Source organism: Amblyomma maculatum, chromosome 10, assembly GCF_055883805.1.
Source record: "Amblyomma maculatum isolate TAMU_Amacu chromosome 10, ASM5588380v1, whole genome shotgun sequence".
NCBI lineage: Eukaryota > Metazoa > Arthropoda > Arachnida > Ixodida > Ixodidae > Amblyomma > Amblyomma maculatum.
In genome coordinates, this window is record NC_139353.1 from 145,451,442 (window position 1) to 145,473,774 (window position 22,333).

Sequence of the window (22,333 nt, forward strand, 5' to 3'; positions counted from 1 at the left end):
TGGAGCCCAAAGAAGTAAGTGAGATGTGGACGAAGATGGTGTAGCAGGGTTCGTAGCAGTCTGTGAAACCCTTTAAAACCCTGGAATTAAAAAATAGCATTTTCAAGGCCTTGAAAACCCTTAATTATTTTGAAGTCGTTAAATAGCCTTGAATTTCTTCGATAGGCTTTCGTTCAGCCGGTTTTTAGCGGATGCCTCTTGAACAACTGGCAACTACGTACTCGAGCCAACCAAAGCATCCAATCCAATCCGTTTCTGTAGCAACAACGCAGTAGCGTGGTTACAGTGGCGGCAGCGACCGCAGCTAAGCCTACCTTCGATGTGGAAAAGCATGGTGCGCGAATAGTTGCTGTTGCATCTTTCATAGCTGCAATATGCCCGGGAAGTGCAATTTCCAGCAGTCGTGGTTATACAGTGCTGCGTATAGGGAGTGGATTTCTCTGGATGCGTCAAACTTGCATCGGGCAAAGTGCAAGGCATGCGGGAAAACTTTCGATGTGTCATCAATGGGTGAGTCGGCCGTCAAAAGCCATATGAAGAGCAGAAAACACATTGCGAACACGAAAGCGACTACGGCGAATAGTACCATGCGGAACTACGTGACGGCAATTGCTTGTGAGCAACGCATCGAGCCGGCTCCATCAACGTCGTCGTATGTGAGCAGCCTGAGCAAAGCGCATGAGTGTGTGACTGACGAGGAGATACTGTGGACCCTGAAAATGGTAACATCACACTATTCCTACAGCTCATCATCACACACAGGGGAACTGTTCAAGAAAATGTTTCCGGAAAGCGAAATCGCGAAGTCATTTTCCTGCGGTGAAAGAAAATCTGCATACGTAGTGTGCCATGGTCTGAGACCATTTTTTCTCTCGTGCCTACAACGTGAATTAGAGAAATCTGATGGTTACACAGTTCTGTTTGATGAGTCTTTGAACGACTGCCTGCAAAAAAAAAAACAGATGGACATCCATTTGCGGTACTGGAGTACTCAGCCCGAGCGGGTAACCACGAGGTATTATACGTCGGTGTTCATGGGACATTCGACTGCCGAAGACCTTCAAGAGAAGCTTCTGGCTGCCTTGGCAGATTTACCGCTGGCGAAAGCTGTCCAGCTGTCTATGGATGGCCCCAATGTGAACCTAAAGTGTTTTAGGGAAATGCAGGAATATTTGCAGCAGAATCATCAAGTTCAGTGTTTGGACCTTGGCACTTGCGGACTGCATACATAACGCTTACAGGGCGGGTGTTGCCAGCAAGTGGGGCATAGAGAATCTTGTTTCAAGCCTCAGTGCCATTTTTCATGATGCGCCAGCTCGAAGGGAAGACTTCTCTACTGTGACAGGCCAAATGAACTTTCCTCTCAACTTTGTTGCTCATCGCTGGGTAGAAAATGTTGTTGTGATCGAACGTGCCATTGCGCTGTGGGGTGATGTGAAAAGGTACGTTGAATGTGCAAAAAAGAAAGAGGTGAACTTGCCAAAGTGTGCGTCAAGCACACAGCTCTGCGAATTTTGCCAGGACTCACTGCTGTTGGCCAAACTGAACTTTGTTCTCGGCATCGCGATGATTCTGAAACCATTCCTCACGGAATACCAAATGGACAAACCACTGATGTTCTTTATAAAAAGAGATGTGGAGTGTCTCGTGAGGAAACTTCTCACAAGATTCATGAAGTGCTCAGTGCTGTTAGCTACGACAGTTGTCGGTTTGCTCAAAATGGATCTCGTAGACCCAAATAACCATGTATCTTCAGAGAAAGTTGACATTGGGCATGCAGCTGAAGAAATGGTCAAAGCCGCAAAGGTGAGCGCCAAGGACGTATTTGCCTTCAGGATGGAATGCAAACAGTTCCTTATTAGTACTACCAAGAAAATTCTGCAAAAGAGCCCGCTGACATATCATCTAGTTAGGAGTCTGTCTTCGCTAGACCCTCGCCAAATGACCTCAAAGCCAGATGAGTGCCTCACAGGCTTCAGGAAAGTATTAAATGCCCTCATTGCACTTAGACGATTGGGTGAGCATGAGCGTGATTCGGTCCTAGGCGAATACACAGAACTTTTGCAAGAGAAGAAACACAACCTGCGGCAGTTTGACAAACACTCTTTTAGCCTAGACGAGTTCTACCGTGAGCTTTTGACGGTTGACTCATCCTATAAGCACTTGTGGAAAGTTGTGCGACTTCTCGTCTTGAGCCACGGGCAGGCAACTGTCGAAAGAGGCTTCAGTGTGAACCGCCACGTCTCTGTCGAAAACCTGAAGCAGATCTCGTGTGTCGCAGCGAATCGTTTACGATGCAGTAAACAAGGCTGGTGGCATCCTGAACATTGTAATAACAAAGCAGTTGCGTAGATCTGTCTTGGCAGCACACAACCGCTATCGAGCCTACTTGGAGGATAAAAAATGAAGCGATCGAGCAGTCAAAGGCATCAAAGAGAAGCCACATTGAAGAAGAAATACACGGCATGAAGATGAAGAGGACGAGGCTGGAGGCAACAATTGCAGATTTAACAGCTTGTGCTGACAACTACGCTGAGCGGGCAGAAGCTACAAGCGACATCACCTTCATTGTGAAGTCCAACAGTTTAAGAAAAACCGCACAAGAAAAACTGGGGCTTGCAGAAATTGATGACAAGTGGAAGGGAAAGCTTCAGGAACTTAATCACGAGTCCACTGTTTGAGAATGGGCCTCTTTTTGTGGGTGTGTGCAATATGTCTGAGAAAAGAAGCTAGTTAAGTATTTATTGTGAAAAATGTGCCTACTTTTGCTAGTGTACAGTAAAAGAAGTGCTTCCTTGCTGTAAAGCACGTTGTGGTCTTTTTCTATCATCTCAAAAAGTCTTGTTTCAAGTCCTTGAAAATTCTTTTTTAGGGCCTTGAAAGTCCTTAAAAACCCTTGAATTTTTTCCTTCCCGGTAGCTATGAACCCTGTGTAGAATGTAGAATATGTAACGCCTGGCAAGAGATACGGCCAGCATCGTAGTTGCGGATAGCCTGTTGAGAATCACTGATGACGACTTTGGTATTAGTGTCGGTTAGCACTAGCGCAATGGCAACCTCCTCAGCTGCGGTGACTCTTTCTGCATTGTGAATGCTACAGGCTGTGTACCAGCTGCGGTGAGGAGCGAGAGCTACCGCCCCCATCGCTCGCCTCTATGGATGGTAAGAGGCGTCCGTATACGTGACGTCCGGACGTCCGCTGAAGCGTTTCTCGAATTTACGAGCCCGACCGGCTCGTCTCTCGGCGTGGTGTTCCGGGTGCATCCGTTTGGGAATGGGAGGGATGCGGAGATTTAGGCGATATTCCGGTGTAAGTGCAGTGTAACTAGGGGCTGATCTCCGCGGGGAGATCCCAACTTGCTGCAGTACCTCTCGGCCAGCGTGTGTGATGAGAGCCGCTCACACTGGGCGGTGAGGGTTGCTTCGATCAGTTCGCTCACGCAATTGGAGATTCCGAGAGCCATGAGCTTATGGGTAGCTGTGGACAGGGGAAGACCTAGGACCGTCTTGTACGCTTTTCGAAGTGACTCTTCTAACCGTTCGCTTTCGGCACGAGTGAGACGTAAGTAGGGTCCGGAGTAGGTGATACGGGAGCAGATGAAAGCTTGAACGAGGCGCAGGAGGTCGGACTCTCGCATGCCATGATGCTTGTTGGAGATTCGCTTAAGGAGGCGTCCGATCTGTACCACCGACTGGTCGATGCATTGGAGCGTGATGTTGTTGCTGCCGTTGACCTGTAGATGCAAAGATCCTGATATTATCTGTTCGAGGAATCGGATTTCCTTTCACCTGGAGGTTAATGTCAGGAAGTATCTTTGGAGGGCGTCGTCCCGGGGAAGGAATGATGATATACTCGGACTTTGTCGCCGAGCAGGTGAGGCCAACTGTGCTTAGATAATCTCCGATCCGTTCGATGGCGGTCTGTAGAGTCTCTTCAATCTGGCCGTCACTGCTGCGCGTGATCCAAAGTAAGAGGTCGTCAGCATAAATGCTGTCATGCAGGTATGACACCCTTCTTCGACAACGCAAACGCGAGCCTTTCCGAAATTCGCATAATTGATCGAAATGCGAGCTGCAATGTGCAGAATACTTTGCTTTTGTGCTTGGCTATTTCTTTCTTCTGATTACCTTCAGCCATCTTTCCCGGCGCTAAAAGCCGACAGGAAATTTATGGGAAACTGAGGGCTTCTTGTTTCGATGACTATGACGTGCAAGCCGAAATGTATCAATGCAGTTACGCTCACTTTTGGCTCCAGCAAGTACAGTATTGCACGGGGAACTGGTTATGTAGTACAATCGAACTCATAATATAAGCTAAATTAAAGAATCAGCGCACAAAAAGGCTTCCTTTTTGCTGCAACAGCAGTCGCAAAAGAAACAAAAAAAGTCCCGTGTTGACTGCTGGAGGCATGTCTAAAGGATCATCGTGTTACGGTGCTGCAACACGACGTATGCGTGCTCAACACTGGACCAAAGCATCTGACGGTTAAAGACAGCGGAGGGGAAAAAAGAACTTTTAACAATTAGAAATAAGCACGCTATTTATCAGATTGCTAGCTAGAATAATCAAGGCTATAGTAAGTCGAAAATATATTAGCAGTTTGTTGCTTAAGTGATGTGTGTCACCGCCACCCAAGTAAACCTATTAACAAAGCACACTTATAAATAAAAAAAATGGGGAAGGGCTGTACAAAAAACTGACAGAATTGCCCACTTCATTTTATTCAGCAACGTCGACTTGTTGATGCAGAGACTTTGTCCATAATTATTTGTCTACATCTCTATACATTAAAGGCCCTTATTCATCCATCCATCGCATGCACAATTAAGAAGTGCTATACTGTTCTAGCATTCTAGAACACTATACAGGTGCTCAGGACGTCGTTCCCTCCCCCGTTTTTGGTTTTTCGCTTTCCGAGTTAGGTCTGATGTCGGTATGTTTTAATGCGCGCGTCTGCCCTGGTAGCTGTGGTGCAGGCGTGTGGCTTGTCTGCTGTGGCGAGCATGGGTAACCGCGGCATTTCCCACGCTGCGCGCGCGGCAGACACCACGCGGCGCTGATTCGCGCATGCGCGCGCACAGCAGTAGTGGAAAAACCGCACGCTGTCACGTGGTCTAATCACGTGGAAGCTTCAACGGTATTGCCGCGCGCTGCCTACTCGCCTTTTTCTCCTTCGTGCTAGGGTCTGTTCGTCAAAATTGTTGCTGCGGCCAAGTGGAGTCTACTTTTCTCGTGTTTCAGGAGGTTTACGATAGCACCGCCAAAGTACGCCTACGTTGAAGGACGGCGGAAGAGCCATCATCCTCGTCTCAGTGGTAGATGTGGACATTAAGACTTACTGGCGGTCAGGCGATGGAGAGAGAGAGAGAGAAAACTTTATATAATGCAAAAAAAAAAAAAAGGCGATGGAGGCCACGAAGGAGATGAAGGGTTCTACGACGGTGATGTGTGGTGCTAGGATGTAACCACATTTGAAATGTCACTTGTTCTAGTGTCCGCAAAACTACTCTTGCAGCACTACGAAATGCAGGGGCGGCCTGATTGCCAGCCCACGTAGACAATGAAAACACGGCTACGCAAAAAGACAAGGACTGAGACGAAACGGCAAAGCGCTATTCTCCTCATTGTCATTCTTCCCCCGCCTTGCCTTCAAGTTTTGTTTCAACAGGTCCGGTTTGCCACATAATAGAGAAATATAGCATATCGTTACCATGTTTAGGCTACAGTTTACCGGACTATGCGGGCGACATCTGCGCATGCGCGGTCATTACCGCGGTTGGAGCACTTTGCGGGACCTCAATTACCGCATTGGAAAGTTATCGTCAATCCGCAAACTAAACAATTTGCCAGACGAGCATAGCCAAGCCAAGTCAAGCAACGCTAAGTCGAAGAGGGCGGCTCACATGGTGGCGGACGACGTGTCAACACCAACGCGATGTGCGTAGCAGGACCAGCTTCCATATGAGAGAAGACATTGGCCTCCTTGGTAAGGTAGTCAGTTTAAATCCTTTTCGCCCCTCCCAGTGGCCAGGAGAAGTTTCTTGGTGCGCAGTGTTAGAGAGAGGCTGCTCCTCATGCTACGCAAGTTTCTGCAGCAAGCGGCAAGCGGCAAGCTCTGAAGCTGTCAGAATTCGTGAGTACAGTTTCTTTACTATCACTGATTCAAGATGCTAAAATATATTGTTCATTTCAAACTATTCGGTCATTCCAGCGACTATAGGGGGCGCAACGGCACTTCAACATGGCGACCGAGAGGGTGCTAACACGACGTCGCAAGCGCGCGCGTCTCGAGCAGCAAAGCGCGTCCGGCTCACTCGTTTCGTTGAACACTATACTTTCGCTCGGTAAAGAAACGCAAAGGTGCGTAATTTTAAGGCGAAGCGACATTCAACGCCGGCCACATCGTATGCTGCGGCATCAAGAACATCGCAGACAGTGTGGTCAATGTTGAATCGCCGTGTCTTCAGACGAGTGCGATGAAAGGTCCTCCGCACTGCGTAAACGTCGCAGTGTGTTAAGATACAGACTCCGTAAAGGTGAGCATGTTGATAATAGCCTGAAAATGATCATGGGTACGAAGCCACATTTTTATTTTTCATTTAATGCAGCCGCATGCCAGTACCAGATTCGTTTGTAAATTTTCATGCCTATCTATCGCTGGATTCTTAATCACGTCCAGAAATAAAACGGCTGTGACAAGCAACAGTAATTCACCGCCGCAGTAGCTCGGTGGTTGTGATCTGTTACTTAACCGAAATATGTGGGTTAAATCGCGGCGGCGGCAGTCGCATTCCGATGGAGGCAAAATCCAGCGTACTTTACGATGTCAGAGTAGCACGTTACGGAACCCCAAGTGGTCGAAATGACCAGTCTTATCTACTATGTTATCTCTCATAGTCTGAGCTGCCTTAATTTTTAAAGCTCCTAACAAATAATTCAGTGTCATGCGAACACCACGCGAGCTTGTAACTAGTTTCATGTTTACAAAAATTGAGCAGTGCGCACTAGTCAGTGATTTAAACGTTTCATTTACAAATTTCTGCTGTGACTGCATCTGATCTAGCCATCTCCTTTTTTTTTTTTTCAGGGAACATGCACATGCAAGGCAGGCCTTTCTGGACAGTGCAAGCATTTTTTTGCTACCCTGATTTATTTGAACCAGTATATATTTTCTTTTGTTGTATCATTTGGGAGTTTCACGCAGTCGAGTATGCCTCCCACCCATTGCCTACATTGTCAAAATTGTTCAAGTATATCTTAAGGGTTTAATCTGTTTTGCATTGGTTGCCGGTTAGAAGAGCTTGTTTGTCTGAATAAGGAATAGCAAGTCGGAAAAGCTTACTTCTGTTTATTGTTTATGTTTTTTCATATTCAGGGCAAGCAAAGACAGTCTGGATATGCTTTCCTGCACAGATGTTCAGCAGCAGTGGGGCCTTGTTGCCTCATGCAACTTATTGGAGCCACGGCCAGTGAACGAATTTTGTCACGTGCAGCGGTCAACACAGAAAAGATTCTTTCAAGATGTGCAAGACTATACCCTAAATCAATTGATAGAAGCTGCACCTGACTGCACTTGCCAAGCACAAGACACGGGTCAGGAAACCGAAAACACTGCAAACACAAAACACCACAGATGTTTTTTGCACAGTTTACACCTTATTTTGACAGGACTACATGAACTCTCTTCTGAAAGATTATACAGAGTTTCATTTTTTTGAAAATCTCTGCAGTGGACTGAAAATGTCAGTGAAAAGATTTTCTCTCGAAATGCTGACTACAAAAGAGAGAATTTTACGAGAATGAGGTGTGCCTGACAGCAGAGAGCGCAAAGCAGTGATGTAAATGCACAGTGAGCCAGCAATGCACATTCTGGCAAAGTGAAAGAAAAAAAAGAATAACTGGCAGCATCTGTAGAGAAATCTACACGTTTGAAGAAACAGGAAATCGCACATGGGAATCAAAAATTGAAAGACTGTATCAAAACCGCACTTTTGGTGGCAACAAAGCGACAGCTTATGGTACAGAAAATGAACCACTTGCTATTCACGAGTATGAACAAATGCAAAATACTCATGTTAACAGGCTCGAGCTCATAGTTGCACCTGAGGTGCCATGGCTCGGCTACAGCCCTGATGGTATAACATTTCTAGGCGGAAAGACAATCCTTGTTGAAGTGGCTGGCTTTCCTTTCCTAGGAAGGGGGGCCTAATAATGCCCACAGCACGAGTTGCACATAGGTCATCAATAAAAAACCTCTGTCGACCATGATGTCAGTGAAAGATTCAAATTTGTCGAGAAGGCCACAGTGTTGTAATTGCTTTGTCGGACGCCCGTCCACCAAAAGCATTACTAATAAAAGAAATTGTGCCTCCTGGGCTAACACATACAAGAAATTTTATGGTATAAGTTGACTTATACTGGGAGTAGGTTAGTAGTCTGCATGTCACACAACTCGACCGTTCAACTGCAATTTCTGTGCAGTCTACCACCCCTCTTACTCTATTGTATTTTTCAAAGTGAACGGGCATATTGTTTAATACTTCATCTGTTGAAGGCCATTAAATGGCTGATTCAAGAATCGCTGCAAGAAGGGGAAGTGTATGCACAAAATACCTGTGTACAGATGATGCACTGCATTGAAAGAGCACACCAATTGAACAAAAAGAAATGGCTTGCCTCAGAATAATAAACACTAACAGAACTCTATCTTTTGCAGTGGCTTCCAACTTGTTCTCTCTTTCGTGCCTCTCCAGGAGCTGAACAATCTTGTTGAGAATGTTCATATTAGGAATTCCAGTGAAGGCATTCAGTTTGGAGTCTGTAGTGAGAAGTTCTGTGATTTTGAACTTCTGGGCCATGTCATGCAGCACATTAGCCTGCACTTCCTTGTCTGCATTCGGTTGTTCCTTTAACTGATGGAGAAGGTAGCACAGCTCCTCTTCTCTTTGTCCTGAAATGAAAAATAGGGTAGCGGTGGTAGTAATTGTCATAGCGATGGTGTAGTAGCTGTAGTAATTGTAGCATGAGTAGTGGCACAGTAGTATCAATAGCAGCAGTAGTAGTGGTATAGTAGGAGGAGGAGAGATAGTAGCAGCACTAGTGGTAGTTGAAGTGGTAATAGCAGCGACAGCAGCCTATTTGCTGGAAATTTAAGCACTCTTTCTTTCTTTCTTTCTTTATTTGTTCCTTTCTATTACAGAAAGCCGGAGCGAAAGCTAAAGACTACAGAGCCTGACAAAGGCTTCCGCTCCGGATGACGTTCAGCGTGCAGTTTGAAAAAACGTATACAAAACATACAAAAGAGCACTTCGAATCATAAACACAAAGCGCAAATACAGAAATTTGATTGCATGAAGCTGAGTCACTCCAAATAACTATGGATAGGAAAAAGAAATACAAAAGATTGGCATTTTATTGCGGATTGCTATGTAATAAACCAACTGCAATTAATGAAACAGATGAAACATACCGCTGTAGACGATATCAATAAAACCGTTTGTTGAACTTAGTGATACAGTATAGAACACTTGCAAAATAATAAAGAAAAGCACATGTAACCTCTGATACAAAAAACACAAAACAAAAAATTAAACTATGCAATTGCGATGTCATGCTTGAGTAATAGGGCTTTAAGAAACTTTTTGGTGACAGGTTTGTTAAAGTTTACAAGCGTATCTACACGATTCAACAGAAACGGTATCTGATAGTCTGTGTGTTGCCGGCCGTAGTTTGTTCTTGTGGCAGGTGACCTTCTGAGTACTCGGCGAAAAGAATACTGTGAACTTGGGTTTGAATCAGAAGCTTTATATAACTTATTGTTGTTAATGTACTGTACGAGCTTGTAGTAGTAGACCTGGTTTGCTTTGATTATTAAATGTTGTGAAAAAAGCAGATGCGTTGGGAGAAGATGGGGCTTGCCATAAAAGTTTTCAAATATTTTCAGCATTTTCTTCTGCAATAAAATTAAGTTCTTATAATTTTGGGCTGTCGTAGTTCCCCAGACGAGTGCGCAGTAAGACAGTCGAGAGTAGAAGAGGGTATAATACAACATTTTTTTCAGCCAAAGTGGAACGAGGTTCTTAATCTTATACAGACACCCAACAGCTCGACTTAAGTCCCCTGCTAGACGACTAACATGCGTATTCCAAGATAAGTTATTCTGAAACCACACACCCAAAAATTTTTGTGTCGATACCTGATCTAGCAGCTTATTACGGAAATTGATGGCGATTTTGCAACATAGAGGCTTATTTATTGGTGCAAAGATTATATATATGGTTTTGTGTATGTTTAACCTTCATTTATTAACATCGAGCCAGAGGGATAGTGAGTTGCGGTAGTTATTCACTGTGTCCTGGAGCGAAATGAGCGATCTGCCTGCGAAGAAAAGATTAGTGTCATCTGCGTATACAGGGTGTTTCATCTAAGATTTTACCTATTTTTTAAAAATAGGAAAATGAAGTTTTATTGTCGATTCTTTTTTTAGCTGTTGTATTAAGAGCAGAGAAAAGTCAGGAGCCTTAAAGGGTACTAATTAGCTTAAAAATTAACTAAGATTAACTAATTAACTTTTTCTTTATACCAGCTAGAAGCTACTTTTAAATTGCAACAGTAAGCTACCGGTGTAAGAATGCCAAATGGTATTTTAAACGACAAGAAACGTGCATTTCTTAAGGACTGCAGCACTGGCAATTCTGGCCACTTTCGACGCACGAAAACGAAACCTAGCTGATGAAGCGCGGAATTGTACTCGCCCACGAGTGACGCAGCCGTGACGTTGCCGGGCGAATCAAGCCGTCTGAAGGCGGCTGCTGCCGCTCGTGAAATACTCGTCTGGCGCTGCGTCATCACATCCAGTGGTGCGATATCTGTGCATGTACTGCTTTTCTTTTTATTTCACCCTCTGGGAGCCAAAGCTTGTAGTCAAGAGGGAGGGCTGATTTGCCCATACCATCAGCGCTACGCCCGCACCATGACAAGCTTCGCCCGCAATGCGTTGGTGATATCTCAAGATCCTACCAAACCGTGACGCTGCTCCAGGCGCGTATTTCGCGGGCGGCAGCGGCCGCCTACAGACGGCTGGTTTCTCTCGGTGACGTCACGGCTGCGTCACTCATGGGCGTGCGTGACTGCGCGCCTCGACTGCTAGGTTTCGTTTTCGTGCGCCGAAAGCGGCCAGAATTGCCAGCGCTGCAGTCCTTAAGAAGTGCGCGTTTCTTGTCGTTTAAAATACTATTTGGCGTTCTCACACCGGTAGCTCACTGTTGCAATTTGAAAGCAGCTCCTAGCTGGTATAAATAAAAAGTTAATTAGGTAATCTTAGTTAATTAATAAGCTAATTAGTACCCTTTAACGCTCCTGATTTTTCTCTACTCTTAATACAACAGCTAAAAGAAGAACCAACAATAAAACTTAATTTTCCTATTTTTAAAAAATAGGTAAAATCTTAGATGAAACGCCCTGTATAATTAATTTTGGCGAACTTGGTATATTGCAGATGTCATTAATGTATAAATTGAACAATATCGGTCCTAGAATTGATCCTTGCGGTACGCCGTACAGTACATTTAATAATGATGAATGCGCATTATTTATTGTAACATATTGGGAACGATTAGTCAAATAATTTCTTATTAGATCTAATGCGACACCTCGTATACCGTAGTCGTAAAGCTTCATTAATGATATTTCATGGTCCACCGAATCAAAAGCCTTCTGAAGATCCAGAAATATACCTACTGTGTAGAGTCTTTGTTCAATATTGCGTATTATTTCGTTTTTAATGTTTAGTAAAGCCTGTTCAGTTGACTTATTCTTTTAGAATCCTTATAGTGTCTCATAGATTACGTTATGTTTTCTTATGAAATCTTCCATTCTGACGTTTATAACACCCTCAAAAACTTTTGACAAAAGGGGGGCACTGATATGGGACGGAAGTTGTTGACTAAGTAATCACTCCCACCTTTATGAATTGGACTCACCCTTGCTATTTTGAGTTGATCAGGAAATATTCCAGTCTCCAGCATACTATTAACAATATGGGTAAGAACGACACAGATTAGATCGGAAATATATTTTGTAGGAATTGCCTTAATATCATCAATGCCGGCCGCAGTGCTATTTTTACGATTTTCTATCAGTCGCTCAGTTTCAAGTGGTGTGGTTGGCGACATTGCCAATGAGTTCAGAATAGCAGGTTTCGGTAAGACAAGTTCTTGTACAGGTGGGCAAGTGGAAGTGTATTTTCCGCTTTTATGAAATGGTTGTTGAGGGTATCAGCAGCTGTTGTGCTACTAAGATTTCCGTGTGGCTAGGAAACCTGAATAGTTTCCTTACGAGGACTGCAGTGCGTAAGGTTTCTGACCTCTTGCCAAATTTTCCTAGGGTTATTGGAAACACGGGTAAACAACTTTTCATAGTAATCTAACTTTGCTTGCTTAAGTTCTTTATTAAGTCGGTTGCGATATTTTTTGAATTCTACAAGCTTACTGACATCCCGAGTTTTTATAAAGGAATGGTACAATTTGTGTTTGTGTCTAATCCTGCCTAAGAGTACTGCATCTATCCATGGTTTCCAAATTTTGTTTTTGTATTTTATGCTCCTTGCACTCAACGGAAATGCTTTATTGTAGCAGTGTTTCAGTTTCTCGGCAAATAGAGTGTACGCAATGTTCGGGTTTGATTCATTGAAAACAGATTCCCAATCAGTTTCTTCTATCAAACGGCGAAAATCCTTTAGTGCCTTGCTAGATATGTTACGACATGAAGGTGAATCGTTTTTAATTTTTTCTTTATGTACGATCGGTATAAAACAGAAAATGGGCAGATGATAACTTATGGCAAGTGATAATACGCCAGACGAAGCGTGCAGTGGGTCCACGTTTGTGACACAGACGTCTAATAATGTAGCACTGTGCTCCGTAATGCGCGTGGCTAAGGAGACAAGATTAGAACATGCATAGGAATTCACTATATCGCTAAAAGTTCTGGAATTCACATCCCCCGCCATTAGGTTTACATTCATGTCACCCATAACAACAAACTTAGTCCCGGTGTTACTTAAGTGGTTTAACATATCATCGGCAAAAGAAAAGAAATTTGTTTTATTTCCGTATGGTGGTCGGTACACCACTGCGACGATAACCGATTTGAGACGCACGGTTAGACACTCAACATGTTGGTCGATAAAAAAAAATTCAGACACTACTACATGAGATAGATGCTTTCGGACGTAGATAGCGACTCCCTCACCACGCCCAGAATTTCGTTCAAGGCCATGACACACGTAGTTATCAAGATGCGGTGGGTTATCATTTGCTGTCAACCAGGTTTCTGAAATAAGCACGAGATCAAACTCAACTACAGTGTTTTCGAATAAATCGAGTAGTTTTTCGTGTTTGTTTCTGATGCTGCGCATATTTAGATCAATGTTGAAAAACGCTCATGAAGATTTGCATATGTGTCGTTAGAAGAACGATAGTCGTAATATCTGCACATGCAATCACAAGGCATGGTCGTGGTGGCATGCTCAGCCATTACTTGTTCCGATTGTTTTTTTTCAGCGGCATGTTTTTTTTTTCTTTTTACGCGGTCATGCTGTCAAGGTCATCGGCAGAAAAAATGCGCAGGACTGTAGATGTCTCGTTTTGTCGGGCAAATATTTTGCCTCCATTAGTCCACACAAACTTCCAATTAACCTCTTTCTTTTTCTTGGTGGCAGCTCCAAGAAGCTGTTTGCCGTACCTTGTTAAGTGTTCGTTGACAAACACAGGCCGAGTGTCATGAGTGTTCTCATCAAAGCCAAGCATTTTTGTGCCCAGTCGCATTTTTCTTGTCTTTGCAAGTAAGGCGTTCTTTTTACTTCTCCGCACAAAACGGACAATTATGTTAGACTCGTTATGCTTGGAAGTTGGAACTCTGTGGCATATATCAATGTCACTTTCGTCAACCTCTTCTGCAACAAGATGCCCGATTTTTTTTACGACAGTTATTGGTTCACCTTCGAGAGGGACACTTTTGAGTTCGATGTTATTGGAACGCTGATATTGTTCCAACTCCTCTAGCCTTCGAACGAGTCTAGCATTCTGGCTTTTAAGATCCTTGTTTTGCTGAACGAGGTCTTGAATTTCCTCTTTCAAGGCTTTGAGATCTCCTAGATCTTATCTTGCTTCTCTGAGCTCCTCCAACGTTAACCTAATGGCTGTTAGTTCCTCTTTCAGTTCACTGCAAGTACAATTATTCTGCAAGGCTCCCTCGGCAGCCTTCGTGTTGCTCCGCGTATTCGTCATTCTGTATTTTAAGTGATTCAAAACAGGGCCAAATACACTCAAGAGCAGTCGTTCGGCAGCAGTACACACGAAATCTTTTAGTTAATACATATGCAATTCTTCTTACCTGCAAGAGCAGATATCTTTAGGTTAGGTGCCCTAGGTGCACTGCCGCCGAACTGCATCCACTGCCCGTCCGATCACGGCTTATAAAGCCAGCAGCTGCTGTGGTTGACGCCCTCTTGAGGCGCAGGACAGCTGCGCAGTCTTGACAGTCGGGTGAACACAAACTTGCTATCGATCACTTGGCGGCCGTCGGTTTCGTGATCCGTGATGTAGCGCGTTCCTGCAAGAGCAGATATCTTTAGGTTAGGTGCCCTAGGTGCACTGCCGCCGAACTGCCAAGGAGTAAGTTCACTATCACAGCTCATTATTGCCAGGAATGCCAAGACATGGGGAGAGTCACAGTAAGTAGGAGAATTCGGATAGCAGCATGACAACCACAGTGGCAAGGTCCCAGGTTATCACAGAAGAAAGGTTTATTGAGGCAAGATGAATCTAGACATAAGTTGCAGAGATAACGACAGGGTGAAAAGGGTTTCTGTCGGTATTTCAGGAAGGGAGCAAAATGAATTGACAGAGAAGAGGATGGCACCCTGAAACACTAGTAGAGTCATGTTGACAGATTTTATGAAATATGATTAATCTACCTCAAAAAAAAAGTTGCAATACTTCAAAAGTTGTAACACTTAAGAAACTTACCAGTTGGCATTTTTTCATTTTCTAGATGGAAACCTGGACATGAGTTTACCGCAGGAAGCGAGTCTTGGACAGGTCGATCTGTAGTACACAGATATGAAGGAAATAATGCATGAACAGTTTCACAAGACAAGCGTTGGAATTTGTTTGCAGACTACACACAATCCGAATGAACAATACACCCATGCAGTGACTGAGGTCTCAAGTACGGTGTCCTGTGTACCTCACCACATACACAGTCATGTCGCCTCTCATAGAAACTAAATTGTGGTGCAGTGCTGGTGGCACAGTTACACACAATGTGAAAAGGCACAGCTGAAGCATTTAAAGCATGCTCACTGGCAATTATTGGAAAGCAAACTGTGCAACACTTTCTGAAATGAGTACTTACCGCAGTTTTGATCTCCATGTGGATCGATTGAATGTGTGCAAGCGCAAGCTTCCTCCCGGGACTCAGCTGTACCTGGATGATCGGCTGAATGATTGTTTCCTGAAAAATTGGCAGTTAGGCCGTATAGTAGTATGGAGCAAAAAAAAAAAGCTAATGCATTTGCAACATCTTTGCAATATATCACTCTAACCAATGAAACAGCTAACTTCACTAAGCGCCGCTTACCAAGCGCATGAGTGCCATGAACCGAGAAACTGGTTAATGTCGGCGCCGAAATGAAGAGGCATCGATCAAGTGCAGAAGGCTATTCTTGGTCTAAAAAATAAACACAGGAGTTCCATGCGTACCGTGAGTGGCTCTCGTCTTCCTTCTGCTCGGTCGGGGCATTACGTGGGTTTTGTACGTCCGCACAGGCACTTTCAGCGAGGGCACGACACGTTTCTTCAGACGCTGCAGACAAGGCTTTAGGTGGTCGTCTTTGTAAGAAAACGTAGTAGTGACAGTAAGTTCAGAATAAATTATACACTGAACAATTCAATGGGACGCGAAAAACTTACTTAGACGGCTCCAGAAGAAGTCTTCCTGCTTACATCTCGGCGGTGACCTTTTTGCCGATGCGCATCTTTATGGCCCACAATTTTTTAAGTTTATTCTCCTTGGGGAACGCGTGCAGGCTTACTTTCCCCGACACAGCACGATTTGAGCATTGCGGTACGCTGCACATGCGATTGCTGCTCGTTTTTTTTCCGTTCCGGCGCGTCCGAGGCGTCCATTGCAAGCAGGCGGCCAGCCACGCCGGGTAATGCTATCACCGAGTTATTGCTTCGGAGGAGGGCCGTGTGGCGTCGCCACCATCGCTGGAACGACCGAATAGGTCCGGCACCGAAGAAGAGTATACGGCAGAACTGGACGAACCACATCAGCACGTTGCTGATATGTCCAATGAATTTAGCTTTGAGGTGCGGCCTGCAGTGCCGAGAAAATCCGCAAATAGAGAGATCAGCGCAAGAAACAGCGTGCGCAACCCGTGCCCTAGTTAGGAACGGCAGAGTTGCTGCAGCCATGTCATACTATGAAGACCACGTGAAACAGGAAGATAATTTTCCTCCGCTTTGTAAGCCGGTTATGTGACATTTTTTTTTTCTGTTTCTGTTTGTGTCTGTAGCACGAGAGAGACTGTGCGTTAAGTGCGTAATGGGATTTTCGTTTCTTCTACATTTCATATGGCGGCGAGTGACGCGATGGCCATTGCATGAAATTCTGGTTGCTGCAGCAGGTTACCTCAAAAATGCTTGTCTAATTGCTTATATCAAATATGATTAATATCACTTATGAGGGCAGATAAGTAGCCCAGTTGGTGATACATTTGGAAATTAAAACCGCAGCAAATAGTCGTCTCCTCCATCTGACCTGTGTCTGCTGCGGATGTAATTTCGAAATTAATATCTTACTGTGGGAAGTCTGCCCTGCGTAGTCAGGAAAACAGTTGATATCTTTGTAAAACAGGGAAGGATTCTGTTAGTGAAAGCACTTATTTTTGTATCTAAATTGTGGAACATTACATAAGTGTTAATGTCATTTTAATCAGCATTGCTGGAACCTTTAGATATCAATATCTGGCACACTAGTCATTGGGTCATAGTGGAAATAGCGCATATTACATTTTATTTTCAGTTCATGCTTAATTCTAGCTTGATATGACAGATAGCAAGGCCCAGGAAGTGATACGGGAATATATCTACTTATTGACTGCATATCCAGACACACAAGTTAAATAATTCCAAGAATAAAATTGGTATAGAACACATTCCGCAAGTACTCTCAAATCTTGAATGGCAGCTTACCAGTGCCTGTATCTTACTGTTGCTCACCTCTGTGGAAGGTAATGAAAAGGGTTAAACGAAATTTCGAAACCAATTTAAATTTTAGTTGCATCCAAGTACAGGGTCTTGAATATTTGGGGGCTGGGATTTAAAAACTTCCTATGCAAAATCGACTACCCCATTCCAGCTGAAATAACGTTCACAAAGTAGCAAAATATCGTCTAAGTTATCTGATAAGTGATTCAACATTGGTACTTGCCTAGATTTTCCGAAATCGAGGAAACACTGCTCTCGGCGGCGTGCACAATTTTCGCAGAAGAGAGTCGGAAAGCTATTTTGACATGATACGTCATCTGTCGAGCAGTGAGACAAGCTCCATCCCGGCCGTTGGCGCGCTTGCCTCGCTGCCCGACAGATGACGCATCATGTCAAAAAAGCTTTTCGACTCTCTTCTGCGAAAATTGTGCACGCCGCCGAGAGCAGTTTTTTCTCGATTTCGGAAAATCTAGGCAAGTACCGATGTTGAATCACTTATCAGATAACGTAGACGATATTTTGCTACTTTGTGAACGTTATTTCAGCTCGAATGGGGCAGTAGATTTTGCATAGGAATTTTTTAAATCCCAGCCCCCAAATATTCAAGACCCTGTAGATTCAGATTATTTCATGCGATTGCTGGTTTTAGGTTTGGTTTCACCTATTCTTTTCTTCTCTTAAGATGGCCACACTCAAGGTATTATAGAGGCAGCAGTTCTGCTGAAGAAGATATATAGAGGGTCACCACCTACTGCAACCAGCCCAGAGGCATATTGCAGTGAGCCAGGCATCCTCGAAGAGCTATGCCCAGGAGAGCTGGGAAGTCCCAGGGGGCCAAGCCCAAACGAGTCAAATCGCCCTTCCAGCCAGCAGAGTGCAAATGACTCTTAAGGCTTTGGGTAAGGCAGGCTGATAAGCGAATATGTGCCCCTTTTGTTAGGGTTTACTGCATCCAGAAGTGCGTGCTGTCAGTTTTTGGCCTGTGATAGAACAAACAAGGTTTTGTGATCATAGCATACTTCATAGCATAGCATAATATGGGCACATTGGTTTTTGAGGAAAAATATTCTCTATACCGACTAGTCCACAGTACAGAATTTTCAAAAATGTTTACAAAAGAAACCCTCAGTGATGGAGGTCTGCTTGTGTACATAGTCGTTTAGAGAGATTTGAAATGGGGACGAAACTTTAGGAGCCGCAAGTGCACTACTTTGTGCTACCATTCTCTTTAAAATGCAGCACAGTTTGAAGCGCTTAGTGATGCATGAGACAAGGCCTGATGTCGTGCCTGCTGGTTTCTCTAAAAAGCAAGGCGGGAATCCTGTTATTCTGCTTTACTTTTAGGCCACCTGTTTTGTATAAGCACTGGACATAGTGTCATTTTCATTGTTCAGGCAGAAGCTTGTAGGAGGTAAGAGGTGCTTACTTTTGGTGTCTGGGTTTGAGGATGTTTGCAACTCTCACTTTTGTTACAAGTGTTACTGCACTTTTATTATCCCCAACTACACGCGTTTAGCATGGCGGTTGTCCAACCAGCTAGCCCTAATCCAAGCACACGGATCACCAGACACAGCATGAGACACAGCGTCCAGTCCAGTCAACGCCCCCATCCAGTCTGCCTCCTGTGGATGTCCACTCCGTGCTGCTGGTTACCGATACAACATCTTAGCGGCGCTAGTTACCACCACAACAATCCTTCTGCGCCAAGTTGAAACTATGGTGTATACCGTTGCACGGGGCGGCGAACCCTGGATAACTGTTGACGCACTGATGTTTGTAAAGCAGTGAGATCACTAGCAGTTGAGGAGGTAGCACCTTCTTAACCTTGTCCTTTATGGTTTGCACAATCCGCTCTGCAGCCCCATTTGGCGCAGGATGGTATGGTGAAATCAGGATAGGCCAAGCACCATTCCTAGCCAAGAATGTCTTGTACTGTGCGCTTGCGAATGCTGGACCATTGTCGCTCACCACGTCAGGCAACCCATGGCTGGCGAAGATAGTGCGTAGGCATGCAATGTGGCCTCCGCCGATGGCGACGGTACCCAAACCACATCTACCCCCTTCGAGTATGCGTCCACAAGTATCAAAAAGTACATGCCTTGAAAAGGTACCCCAAAGTCTATGTGTACCTGGGACCATGCCCGCTCCGGGAATGGCCATGGTGCCAGTTGCATTGCCTTGACAGCCTTCGATGCACCTGAAAAACTGTGCACCGGTCCACTTTCATAGTGATGTCTGCATCAATCCCTGGCCACCAAACGTGACTGCTGGCCACTAACTTCCTTTTTTCAACACCCTAATGGCACTCATGCAGCAGATCCAGCACAGCTGCCCGTAGCGACTCGGGTATTGCCACCCGATATCATCACAGAGAACTGGTATATGTATGAATAAGCTCTGTTCTATGATCATACACAACAAAAATACATGCACACATCAACATGCAAGGGATTGTTGAAGCCATGTGGCACAGAAGGGTACAGGCCCAGGCAATACCATTTCTTTTGGACTATTAACTAGCTTCTTAAGCATCCACTGGCACTTTTTCAGTGGATGCTTTTTGAGTGTTGCAATTGTGCTTTAAATACTTCTGCTATATATTTTTGACCAAGGCAGTTACGTTTCAACTACATTATTTGTAAAATGTTGCGTGCTTTGAATACTACACAAGTATGTTTATTTTCTAGTTTCTAGAAAGAGCACCACTTCTGTTTAAAATGATTGCTATTTCATGTCAATATACTCATGTTTGCACAGTTTTCTGCAGGCGTGCAGAGGCACAACAAGGCTGCACTTAACTTTCTGGCGGCACGTGGAAGCGGCAACAATGAAATAGAGCGCTTACGCATTGCTCTTGAAGAAAAGCGGCTTAATTTCGAAATAAAAAAGCACGATGACAAGATGAAGCTCCACATGTGGGAGCGAGAGGAGTGGGCGTAAGAACGCCAAGCCCACCTTGCAGTGCAAGAAGCGCACTTACGGCTCATAGAAAAACTCGTTGACAAAGTTGAGAGTGGAACGACACAAACCGTCACTGTGTTTGTTTTGAGATCGTTTGGATTGCATTTTCGTTTTCCGCAAAGCATCATGGCTCAAGAAGAATAGGAAAAATATAATTACATAGTACCCAACTACATCAGTCATAAGTCTAATGTTGAAGTAGAGCACAATGAGAAGTACGACAGTCATGTTACACTGCCTGAGGTAGCAAGATTTTCACACCAAAAAAAGAAAAGGGGGTGCATTCCTATTCCATTTTCAACCAGTGTTAAACATTTTGGACAGGTGTACTACGCTTTGCAGTCTGCTGTTTACATTATACAAGATTTGATTGTTCCCTTTTTCAACAAGGAAATTAACCCTTTAGACTGCAAACCCAGAGCCGTACTCATCATGAAAGTTAAAACACGTCACACTCGTCTGGACCGATGGTGCGCTGCTTCCATCACCAAAGAAGAGCTGTGGTCAATTCTTAACCCTGGAGGGTAGTAGGTGAGTGTAAGAAAAACATTTCGCATCTTTCATGCATGTTTTAAGCCTGCAACAGGGGCACACCTTGCTAGTCAACTTGTAGAATTCTTAGAACTGGCCGATAATCTTAAAGTAGAAAACCGATATCTATGGAACACTCGTCTCGGAAGAAAGGACATGCCTCCATTCAAAAAAATTACTTTAATAAAAGATGGGATTACCATCTTTCAGCGTGGGAGATGCCTTGCCCATATTTCAACTTGGGAGATGCCTTGCCCTCCAAAGAGAGACAAGAAGCTTGTCACATTTGTAAGCACAATTCATTCACTTGCAATGCAAGATGTCAACTGCAGGAATGATCACGAACACAAGAGAAGCAAACGCACAAAGCATTCATCCGTGTGTTGCATGTTTTCTTCTCGTGTTCCTTCACTGCCATTATGAATGAAAGAACGAACAAGTTTCTAAGCCCTCAATAGCTCTGCATACACACAGACTTTAAACACAATGTGCACACTGCTTTAATATGACCAAGACCAGCTTAAGAATCCAAAACAAAAGTATTAAGAATGGTGCAGAGACAAAATTTTTCGTCAACAGCAAACACCAGGACTATGTAGAAACATATCGCCAGCACTAATTTCAGCACAACTATGTACATCAGCTGTGGCCACTGCATATCATAGAAGTTTTAATTATTTCTCGCAATCTACTTGGAATATCAAAGACACACATCCACAATACACCCAGTGGCTTCAGACAACAGCTGTCAGCCCAAGACATCGTATTTCAACTCAAAGAGGATCTTATTGACCACTTTGACAGAAATAGCAAGAGTAGCATTCTTAAGTGAAACTTGAAATTTCTCTAACAATCACATTTTAATTTTAAAAACACGACGTTGCAACGGATATAAAGGGTGCTTTTGACGTCTCACATGCTGCAATTCTTCGCAACCTGCATGACACTAATTACAGGGAGCAAACATACAACTACGTCTAAACACTCTTGACGAGTCGTGCGGCCACCATAAGCCTGGGTAAGCTCAAAACGGGCAAATTCCAGGTAGCATACGAAGGCACCCCTTAAGGTTCAGTTAATTGCCCCTCTTGTTTATTATCACTATGCTGAAGCTCCCAACGACCCTTCATAAAATGAACAGCATACAGCACACAGTCTGCGTTGACAATATACCATTTTGGATTCGAGGCGGCTGCCCAGGACAATAAAATAAGAAGACGCTTCCCAGAAAGCTGTCGACTGCACCAACAGCTACTTGAAAGACAGCGGACTTACTTGCGCACCAAATAAATCTGCATTCCTCATTCTTAAAGCCCAAACACGAGGAAGAGCCCCAAAAGGTGAAATTCCTGAACCGGAAATCTTTCTTGAGGGAACCCGCATTCCCAAGTTGACTCTGTCGAAGTTCTTGCCCTAAACATCCAAAAAAGATAGCTCAGGGTCATCAACGCTCCGGAAACTTCAGGATACTGTTACTCAAGTGGCACACCTGGTACATCGCATGGCCAGCAGAAGACACGGTACGAATCAACAACATACCGTACGCATTATCCAGGCTCTCATC

The 22,333-nt window shown here is 44.3% G+C and overlaps 3 pseudogenes across 1 annotated transcript; 1 reads left to right on the forward strand and 2 right to left on the reverse strand.

Moving 5' to 3' along the window:
- The first annotated feature begins 465 nt into the window (after positions 1 to 465).
- LOC146177644 (uncharacterized) lies at positions 466 to 2,910 on the forward strand (annotated as a pseudogene).
- Positions 2,911 to 7,205: 4,295 nt separating this feature from the next.
- Positions 7,206 to 8,947, reverse strand: LOC146177645 (uncharacterized; annotated as a pseudogene).
- Positions 8,948 to 14,466: 5,519 nt separating this feature from the next.
- Positions 14,467 to 19,437, reverse strand: LOC146177646 (uncharacterized; annotated as a pseudogene). The gene is made up of 6 exons (XR_014701357.1): positions 19,407 to 19,437; positions 17,263 to 17,291; positions 15,976 to 16,223; positions 15,766 to 15,894; positions 15,419 to 15,517; positions 14,467 to 15,108 (listed from the first exon to the last, which is right to left on the reverse strand). The product of XR_014701357.1 is annotated as an uncharacterized LOC146177646 (transcript).
- Between the last annotated feature and the right edge of the window lie 2,896 nt (positions 19,438 to 22,333).